Genomic DNA, 10,723 nt, shown 5'->3' on the forward strand with positions numbered 1-10,723 from the left:
ATGTATGAGTTTTGTTTCGCTGTTGGAATAAAACTGCTATGTTATTTAACTATTCAAAGAAAAATTTGAAGCTGAAATGTATGTAAGGGAAGATTAGAGTTTGAATCTACAGGCTTATTATGCCTAACTGAATGTATTAAGGCATTTGTGCTCTATGGGCAATATTTTTGAGGAATATACTTGGATGCCTAGAAAATCTCAAGCAAGTGCTTGAAAAATTAACAGTAACAAAAATGCGAGTAACTCAGTTGAAAATTATTTAAAAATCAATAGCTTTCCTATCTGCCAGCAATAACCTCTTAGAAATGTATTAAAAAAGATTCTTAGTAATAAACATAGAAAATAGTTTAAACAACCTATAAATATCTTAACAAGAAATGTACAGGACTTGTATGAGGAAAGCTACACGCTATCACTAAGATACATAAAAGAAATTTAGTAAGCAGAGGTATTTTTTCCTAAAAGGCAAACTGAATATAATAAAAATTTTATTCCTTCTAAAATTAAGTATAAATATAAATACAATACCATTGCAATAAAAATTCCAGCTGAACTACTCCAAAATCTACTGCTAGAAATAATAGGTAAAAATAGCTAAGACATTTTTAAAAGAAGAAATATGATATGAGATTTGCATTAACAGATAATAAAATATCATACTGGCAATATTCAATCAAACTATATGTGGGTAAAATTCATTAAAGGTAAAGACAATTTTCTAATAATAATAGATTATTCAGTGTACGCCGTTGGAATGACTAGTTGTATATAAGAAAAAATAAAATTGAAATGGAATGCAAAAATGACTTCACATTAGTTTCTGATAGAGACAATTCACTTTATTAAGAAAATAAGGAGCAGTACTGTCAATAAGATGTCAGTCTCCACTTCTGATAAGACAACTTTAAGATCCATTTCTGGTTTTCCTTCATTCTGGTGCAGTAGTCCTTGAGAGAAACCGTCTCATCACCAGAGGCAGATGTGTAGTACCTTAGCAGCTCTGAAAGTTTCTTCTGATTTTGAGAGTCTTCGTGTATTCCAAGCTTTACGTTTTTAGAGAACTGCTCATAGAACCTCTTGTAGTTCTCTTTATCTTCTGCCAGTTCAGTAAAGAGTTCTAAGCATTTTTTGACCAAATTCTTCCTGATAACTTTCAAAATTTTGCTTTGTTGCAACATCTTACGGGAAATATTTAGAGGGAGATCCTCCGAGTCTACCACCTCTCTAATGAAGTTCAGATATTCAGGGATTAGCTCCTCACAGTTATCCATGATGAAAACTCTGTGTACATACAATTTGATGTTGTTCTTTTTCTTTCTGTTTTCAAACAGGTCAAAAGGAGCACATCATGGGAAAATAGAAGGGCTCTGTATTCCAACTGTCCTTCAACTGAAAAATGCTTCACTGACAAGTGATCTTCCCAGTCATTGGTCAAGCTCTTGTAGAATTCTCTGTACTCCTCATTAGTAATATCATCTGGATTTCTGGTCCAGATGGGCTTTGTTTTGTTGAGTTCTTCTGGATCGATGTACTTTTCCTTAATCTTCTTCCTCTTCTTCTTCTTGTCACCATCCTTCTTTTCTTCTTCTTCCTCATCAGAACCAACATCTTCAATTTCAGGTTTGTCTTTGGATTCTTTCTCTTCTTTCGATGTTTAGATCAAATGCCTCAGTGTGTTTGTTATTAACAAAAATAACAAAGATTAACAAGGACCCAAACTTCTAATAGGGCATTGGGCTTGTCAAAAAGCATGGCCTGAATTTCAGCCTCCACACTCTTCTGTCCCCCAAGACCCTTTTTAGCCAGGGAAATTTGTGTGGTGCCTGTGAGCCCTGAGATGGGTGTAGTATTCACACAGACAGTCTGAAAGGCAACTTGGCATGTCACATGTATGTAAGTTTTTTTTTTTTAAACTTTCACTTACAGAAATGTATCCCTGAAAGATAACAGGATAAGTACAAAAATACGGAAACATTTTAAATAAGCAAACTATTATTAATAGGATGTTGGCATACCTAAGAAATATTGCAGGTTTGGTTCTAAACCGCTACAGTAAAGTGACCATTGCAGTAAAGCAAGTCACACACACATTTCTTTTTTGTTTTCCAGTGCATATAAAAGTTTTGTCATACTATATTGTAGTTTATTAAGACATAATGCTATTATGTCTAAAAAACAATGTACATACCTTTATTAAAAATATATTTTTCCTAAAGAATGCTAAAAATTGTCTGAGCCTTCAGGGAGTCGTAATCTTTTTGCCGGTGGAGAATCTTGCCTTGATGTTGATGGCTGCTTACAAATCTGGTTGGTGACTGCTGAAGATTGAGGTGGCTGTGGCAATTTCTTAAAATAAGACAACAATGAAGCTTGACACATTGACTCCTCCTTTTGCAAAAGATTTTTCTGTAGCATGCAGTGCTCTTTGACAGCATTTTATGCACTGTAAAACCTCTCTCAAAATTGGAGTCAGTTCTCTCAAAACTTGCTGCTGTTTTGTCAACTAAATTTATGTAATATTCTAAACCTTTGGTGTCGTTTTAATAATGTTCACAGCATCTTCACCAAAAGTGGATTCCATCTCAAGAAACCACTTTCTTTGCTCATCCATAAGAAGCAATTCCTCATCTATTCAGGTTCAATCATGAGATTGCAATGATTCAGTCACATCTTCAGTCTCTCCTAATTCTAGTTCTCTTGATATTTCCATCACATCTGCAGTTACTTCTTCCACTAAAGTCTTGAACCTGTCAAGGTTATCAGTGAGGGTTAGAATCAATTTCTTCAGTTAATATTTATGTTTTGACCTGCTCCTATGAATCTCAAATATTCTTTATGGCATCTAGAATCGTAAATCCTTTCCAGAAGATTTTCAATTTACTTTACTCAGGTCCATCAGAGGAATCACTATCTTTGGGAGCTACAGCCATATGAATTGTATTTATTATATAATAAGACTTGAAAGTCAAAATGATGCCCTGATCCATGGGCTGCAGAATAGATGTTGTGTTAGTAGGCATAAAAACGACATTCACCTACTTGTACATCTTCATCAGAGCTCTTGGTGACCAGGTGCATTATCAATGAACAGTAATATTTTGAAGGGAATCAAATTTTTCCTTCTGAGTAGTAGATCTCAACAATGGGTATAAAATATTCAGTGAACCATTCTGTGAATAGATGTGCTATCATCCAGGCTTTATTGTTTAATTTATAGAGCATAGGCAGAGTAGATTTAGTATAATTTTTAACCTTAGGATCTTTGAAATAGAAAGGGGCATTAGTTTCACCTTAAAGTTACCAATTGCATCAGCCTCCAATGAAAGAGTCAGACTATTCTTTGAAGCTTTGAAGCCAGGCATTGACTCTTCCTCTTTAGCTATGAAAGTCCTAGGTGGTCTCTTTTTTTTTTTTTAACCTTTATTTTAAGTTCAGGGATACATGTGCAGGTTTGTTATATAGGTAAACTTGTGTCATGAGAGTTTGTGGTACAGATTATTTCATCACTCAAGTATTGAGCTAGTATCTATCAGTTACTTTTCTGGATCCTCTGCCTCCTCCCACCCTCCATGCTCAGGTAGGTCCAAGTGTTTGTTGTTACCCACTATGTGTCCATGTGTTCTCATCATTTAGCTCCCATTTATAAGTGAGAACAGACAGGATTTGATTTTCTGATACTACATTAGTATGCTAAGGATAATGGCCTCTAGCTCCATCCATATTCCTGTAAAGACATGATCTTGTTCTTTTTTATGGCTGCATAGTATTCCATGGAGTGCCTCATTCTTTCAATAAAGGATATTTCATCTATATTGAAAATCTGTTGTTTAGTGTGGCCATCTTCATCGATGATCTTAGCTAGATCTTCTGGATCACTTGTTGTAGCTTCTCTGTCAGCACTTGGTGCTTTACCTTACACTTTTTTGTTATGGAGTCAGCTTCTTTTCTTAAATCTCATGCACTGATTTCTGCTAGCTCCCAACTTTTCTTTTTCAGCTTCTTCACTTCTCTCGGCCTTCATAGAATGGAATAGAGTCAGGGCCTTACTGTGGATTAGGTTTTGGCTTAAGGGAATACTGCAGTTGTTTTGATCTTTTATCCAGACCACTAAAACTTTCTCCAACTCAGCAAAAAGGCTATTTCACTTTCTTATCATTTCTGTATTCACTTAGGTAGCAATTTTAATTTTCTTCAAGACCTTTTCCTTTACATTCATAACTTGGCTAAGTATTTGCTGCAAGAGCTTAGCTTTTGGCCTATTTTGCTTTTGAAATATCTTCCTCATTAAACTTAATCATTTCTAGCTTTTGATTTCAAGTGAGAGATCTGTAACTCTTCCTTTTATTTGAAAACCTAGAAGCCACTGTAGGGTTATTAACTGGCCTACTTACGATATTGTTGTATCTCAGCAAATAGGGAGGATCAAGGAGAAAGAAAGAGACGGGGAAACGGGCAGTTGGTGGAGCAGTCAGAACACACACAACATTTATAGATTAGTTCGCTGTCTTATATGAGTGTCATTCATAGTGCACCAAAACAGTTACGATAGTAACATCACAGATGACCATTCTAGATAAAATATAATGAAAAAGTTTGAAATATTGTGAGAATTACCAAAATGTGACTCAGAAACACAAAATGAGCACATGCTGTTGGAAAAGTGGTGCCAATAATCTTGCTTGATACAGGATTGCCACAAAACTTTAATTTGTAAAAAGCACAGTATCTGCAAAGTGCAATAAAGCAAAGTACAATAAAATAAGGTATGCCTGCATGTACACATATAAAACAACTAATCAAAACTCTTTTTAAAAGTTTAGCTAATGTGATAGGCTAAAAAGCAGCATGTTTTTGGAATTATAATTTACATTTCTTCTACAAGCAATATTTAGCATTTATCTCTCAATGTTTATTGGCAGTTTGTACTTCTCTGATTTAACTCTTTACGTCCTTAGAACTTTATTTGTTCAGTTTTGTCATTTACTACATGTTTAAAATTTTTATGCTGGGGACATTTTATACTCAGAGAGAAGGCACCATTTTTTTAAGTCTACAAAGACTAAAAAAAAGTCATGAGATTGGTTTATTTTTGGAGATTTTCTCTATAATTAAGTAATGAAAGTCAAGGCTGGAGATGTTAATTAAGTTTGCAATGTGCCTTAAATCCCAAGCAGAGTAAATTGTACTTTATCACAGGGGCAATAGAGAGCAATTGAAAATTTTGAGGAGGAATGTAGTGAGATGAACACAGTATTTATTATTATTTATTTGATAAAGGAAAAATGTGTAGAAAAGGCTCATAACTATCCTCTGCCCTTTGTTACCATATGGTGACCTGCTGTTTTCTCCCAAATTTCTCTATTACATTTATGTTTCCCTGGTGTGAAAAAGACTTTCAGGTATAATAAAGAGTAATGGCTAACACCAAGAAAATGGAAATTTGAGTTCCAGATTAGAAATTGTGCTGCAGGTAAGGGCATGAAAATGAGAAACAATTTTTAAAAAGTGATGAGAGAGGTGCTTGAATAATTTAAAATGAGATGGGTCAAATCCTGCTAAAAATAAAGTTTGCAGAATAATTGGGATGAGCAGCTGAAATTAGATTTTTCAAAATTTTTCTATGTCTGCAATTTGTGATTAACCTGCCATTAAAAAAGAACTATATCCTTTCTTGTAAAAAATAATATAAATTTGAAATAACTATAAATAGCTTTTAGTCTCTGCTCTTGATTTTTTTAATCCAAAAATAAATAGAGCATAAAATAAAGCTTTTATAGGCTATTGTCCACTTTGCTTTTTCTACTTGTATCCCGAAAGTTGGAGGTGTAAGACATTTCAGTTCACTTCATTAGCCAACTCTTCCAGGAGGGCACTGTATGGGCTGCTGCAATTTCTGGTCTCATTTCTCAGATCTTGACTGCCTATGTGTATTCCTGACAGTCTAGCCACCTCTGGGACAGTAACTGTAAATCATCAAAGACACACCATTAAGGGGTATGTAGTACTGGCTTGAAAAAGGGCAACACACTGAAAAATGGTGAGAGAAATAAACCCATTAATGTCCAGAAAATTTTTGGAGAAAGTAGTTCATTTTTTTCCTCTTCCTCAAGTACAAAGGGTTTCAAAGTTTGGAGGACGGGACTATTTGGAATAGAAATGTACAAACTCTAAAACCAAGGATGCTAAGAAAAATCATTTGGATTCTACGGGCAGCTTCTTGGTGATCCCTGAAGAAAACTAGTGACTGGATGTGTTTTCGGCCCTTGAGGACAGCAGACAGTGGAAAGAGGGAAATGGACTCTTATATGTTTTAAAAAATTTATATCTTTTCTGGATTCAAATGACTTGCTTCATGAGGTAATACACTATTACTAAGAAATTACTCAGACAATATTGAACACATTTAAATTATCATTATTATTGAATATGACACAGCAAAGTTTCTAAAGACTCCAGAAATACTTTCTTCTCGAGTAATATTTATTTCTGGACCAAAAATATGATTGAGTACTCATATTTTTCTAGGTGTGTCAAAGTAAAAACAAAACTGCTCAAACAAGATAACATGACTCCAGCAGAAAGCAAATTAAAAATGCATTTATTGAGCTTTGCTTATATGACTACATTTAAAATATTTACTGCTGACAATAATTCTGTCAGTAAAGGACTAATATTCTCATTTTAAAAATAAAAACCAGGAGACTCGCAGAGGTCAAGTGGCATCTAGGATACTGTTGGATGTGGGATTTCAACTTCTGACAATGATCCAGTGGTGTTTCCATTGTACTAGAAACTTACGTGTGAAATACACAAAGAATCTACAATATAGTCCACTGATTGTCATCTCAAACCTAAATTTTGGTGGGGTCAGAACAATCAAAAGATCCTTTAATGCTAGTTCATAGCTGGGTGAGCAACTCTATTTTTATACATTTAACTTTAAATTTGTAACATTTTGTCAAAATATTTTAATTTTTATATCTAAAAATAATATTTGTACTTGTGGTCATTAATGGAACATCAGTAATTATATGTCAAAGTTGAGCTTTAACTAAGAATTTTGATTTGTTTACTTTGGGTAGACGGCATACTTGTATATGAATTGCATTTTATTCAATCACCATCTAACGTGATAATTTTCAGTAGGGCCAATGATGCTCATTTTCCCTGTAACAACACTCTAAGGCAGATTTGATTATTATAATTTCACATAATAAGAAATGAAGCACAAAATAGTTAAATGACTAGATTCACGCCACTAGTGACACAGTTCAAGCTGAAAGATGGTTTTATCGTAAATCAGATATTATTCACCTGAATGCCTTCAAGCTTCTCCTGAATTCCCAGGCTACATTTTGCTTTAATAACTAAACAGAATGGCTTGAATCCTATCTCATCTATTATGAGGAAGCTATATTCTTCTCAAATAGTCCAGGTATTCTTTTGGTGTTTATGATTCTCTGGTTACATCTTGCTTTGAACTCCTGATGACTCCAAATTCTTATCTCAATTGCCAGCTTCTGTCTACCACAGGCATTATTGAATATGAGGCATTAGTGTCTCACTGTGATGTGTTGTGATGTAGTGTCTCACTGTGATGTGTTGTGATGAACTATACCGGGTGTAGTTCTCCACCATACCCATCACAGAGGATATACTACTGGGCACCTTTTGCTTCAGAGGCATGGCATCTATCTTAAGCTTCTCTGTCCTGAGAACCTTTTCCTACATCCAACCCTTCCTTTTCTCTCTGTCTCAAAACCTGTCTCCCACATATAGAAAATAAATAATTACTCTTCTTATTCGTTATGTAAATAAAGTCTTTGAGTGGTCTCCTATTTAGCCTATATATACAATTATTTATTTTAAGTAAATGTATTAAGTTGTTTTTTCCTAAACATACAGGAGGTTCTCCCCTTATGAGGGATTCTGCCTGTAGAGTAGACATAGATTCAAATTTTATCTTTTTGCCATGTTGATATTGCATTTGGGCAGTTAGAGATTCCCTGATGGTCTTCTGGCTTGATTACACTCTTCGTGGCTTACAAGTTTTGTTTCTAAACCAGTGTCTATCCTTTTTGTCCTTAACGACAGAACTGATTTTGTGGAGGGGTAGAGGGTGAAGGGCTAGTAATGCACTCTCTTGAAATATTGTTCTCCTGTGTGTCTTTAGCTGGTGGTAGGCATATGGAATACTCCTGGTCAAAATGCTCTCAGATCCAAGCATAGGGACCTCTGCTCTGGGTTCCACATTTCAGAGAGCCCAATGTATCACAAACAGATAAAAAATAAACGTATTAAAGAGCACAAGTACCTCTGTCACTCAGGATCTGTCATTGAGCATGGACACATCCTAGACACCTGTTGTCATGACCAATAACTCTTCAGGCCTCAGAAAGTGTGATATCCTTGTCCACATCTCATAGCATCTGTAGACAAAATAAAAACCTATTGTACTCAAATACTGGGAAGTATTGTGGGTTATGCTGCTGCTGACTTTGGAGATGAACTTTGTGGTGAAGCCAGGGAGTTAGAACAGCAGGAGTGCTTAGATAAGAAAAAATGAATTTCAGTTAAATTGTTAAATCCTTCTCATATGGCATAAATGAAATCAATTCTTCCATGATAAAGTTTTGTTGAGTTTCTACTCTCTTGCTTCTTATTGTTCCTCTTGTTGTGATTCCAGAAGTAATTACTAATTAGTTCAGTATTTACAAAAGTTGCAGTTTTATGTATTAAAGAATGGACACTAAATTTATAGTTGAGTATCTAGATCTAGTAGTAATATGTGAAGCATAATAACAATAGCACCACTGCATTAAAATTCCTTTTGTCAGTAACTTTCATGATATCAAATTCGCAAAATTTTTGCATTTAAAAAATTTGAACTATTAGCAGCATCCCACACAAATAAATGCTCCTTTCTTCTTGAAACATTTATTTTTCTCTTTTGGATTTCCTCTCAGTTTTCTTCCTATCTCATTATTTATTTTCAGTATTATTTTTCTTCTATTACTAATTTCTGAATTTTGGCTACTGTTAGAGTTATTTTATGCTGTATATGTAATCTGATTCTGTTGATTTTATCTAGTCTCATTACTTTAAGAATAATTGAGATAATACAGAGACCAGATTATAAAATCAGGCTTAAAAGAATCAAATACCTTACTATCAAAATTTAATAATAATTTTATAGATACATGTCATTCCAGTTTAGTTTGCCCTAAGAAATCCAAGAATGAATATATTGTGATAAAAGCATTTCTTAGATAAGTACTCTCTTAATAGCAACTTTGTACATTTATCAGAAGTGCAATTGCACATGTGTACAAGGAGATTTCCCCGGTAATGCCTTCTTTCTTTTCCCAAGGGGTGTGCTCTGATGAAAGGAAAGAATGGATTGCAAACCTGCTGCTAACCCCTCTCTCCCAAACTAATGTTTGTATGTTGATATTGATGTCGGTATATTGATGTTAATTCCTCCCACATTAAATTTAGCTCTTTATGCTCAATGCCATATTTATTTGGTCTAGGGTATGGTAGGCACTGCCCTAGGTGCTGGATTGTCAAAGTAGATTAAGACACAGTCTAAATCCTCATTTCTTCCTCATGAAGGTGGTGTCTGAGAGATGGCAGTAGAAAATAAGGCATTAAGCCACAATCCTAAATATGCATATTTAATTAACACTGGTGGTGCTTTGGGTTGAGGGGCATAGAAGCCACTCAATCTGTGGCACAAAATTACTTTGTATAAAAGACCAAATGGATTTACACTTTATATTTATCCTTGACTCACGTTTAAATTAGGTAAATGATTTTGCAGTCTGTATTTTTGTTACTGATTTATCTCATTATTTTAAAGTTAATAAACTTGAATGTTTCTTCATAGTTAATTATTTCATAGTTCATTACATCTAGAACCAGGTGGTACAAAAGAAATTCAACAGATTTATCATAAAGTCCAGAGTCTAATCTAGTTTAGATATGAGAGAGGCTCAAGGCACGATTCATCCTAAAGCAAATTCCTCCTTAGCCACGAGCCTGTGAAATCAAACAAGAATCTACTTCCAAAAACTAATTGTGGCACAGCCATAGGATAGACAAATGAAAGAAATAGGCAAGAACAAAGGAGTAACTGGTCCCAAGTGTGACCAAAAGCCAACAGGACAAATGACATTAAATCTTAAGACTTCATAATAATCTTTTACTCTATGCCCTGCCCCCTGGCCATACTAGGGCAGGGATTGGGCCCTCCAAAGCCTCAGGCAGCCCTGCCCTCACGGCTTTGGTGGGCTGATTTCGTGCATCAGCTCTCAGGGGTTGGAGTCTCATGCATGCAGCTCTCACAGGGTGGTGCTGCATGTGGGTGGCTCTACGGTTCTGGGTTTTCAAGGGGAGCATCACCCCTGTGACTCCACTAGGCATTGCCCTAATGGAGATTCTCTTAGGTAGTTTTTCCCTGTGCAGATTTCTTCCTGGGCTCTCAGGCTATCAGATATAACCTTCAAAATATAGGTAGAGGTACCCATGCCTTCACAGCTCATGAACTCTATGCACTTGTAAAATTAGCACCGTATGGATACCACCAAATCTTACTTCTTGTGACCTCTAGTGCAGTGGACTGAGTTACACCTGGGCCCGTTTGACACATGACTGGGGCAGGCAGCTGAGGGGTCCTGTGCTGGGATGCAAGGAATAAAGACTTGAAGTGGCCCTGGGCAAC

General features: G+C 35.3%; 1 pseudogene; it reads right to left on the reverse strand.

Moving 5' to 3' along the window:
* Positions 1 to 866: 866 nt before the first annotated feature.
* Positions 867 to 10,425, reverse strand: LOC116481436 (heat shock protein HSP 90-alpha-like; annotated as a pseudogene).
* Positions 10,426 to 10,723: the final 298 nt, after the last annotated feature.

The sequence above is a fragment of the Hylobates moloch genome, unplaced genomic scaffold, assembly GCF_009828535.3.
Source record: "Hylobates moloch isolate HMO894 unplaced genomic scaffold, HMol_V3 SCAFFOLD_3, whole genome shotgun sequence".
NCBI classification, from domain to species: domain Eukaryota; kingdom Metazoa; phylum Chordata; class Mammalia; order Primates; family Hylobatidae; genus Hylobates; species Hylobates moloch.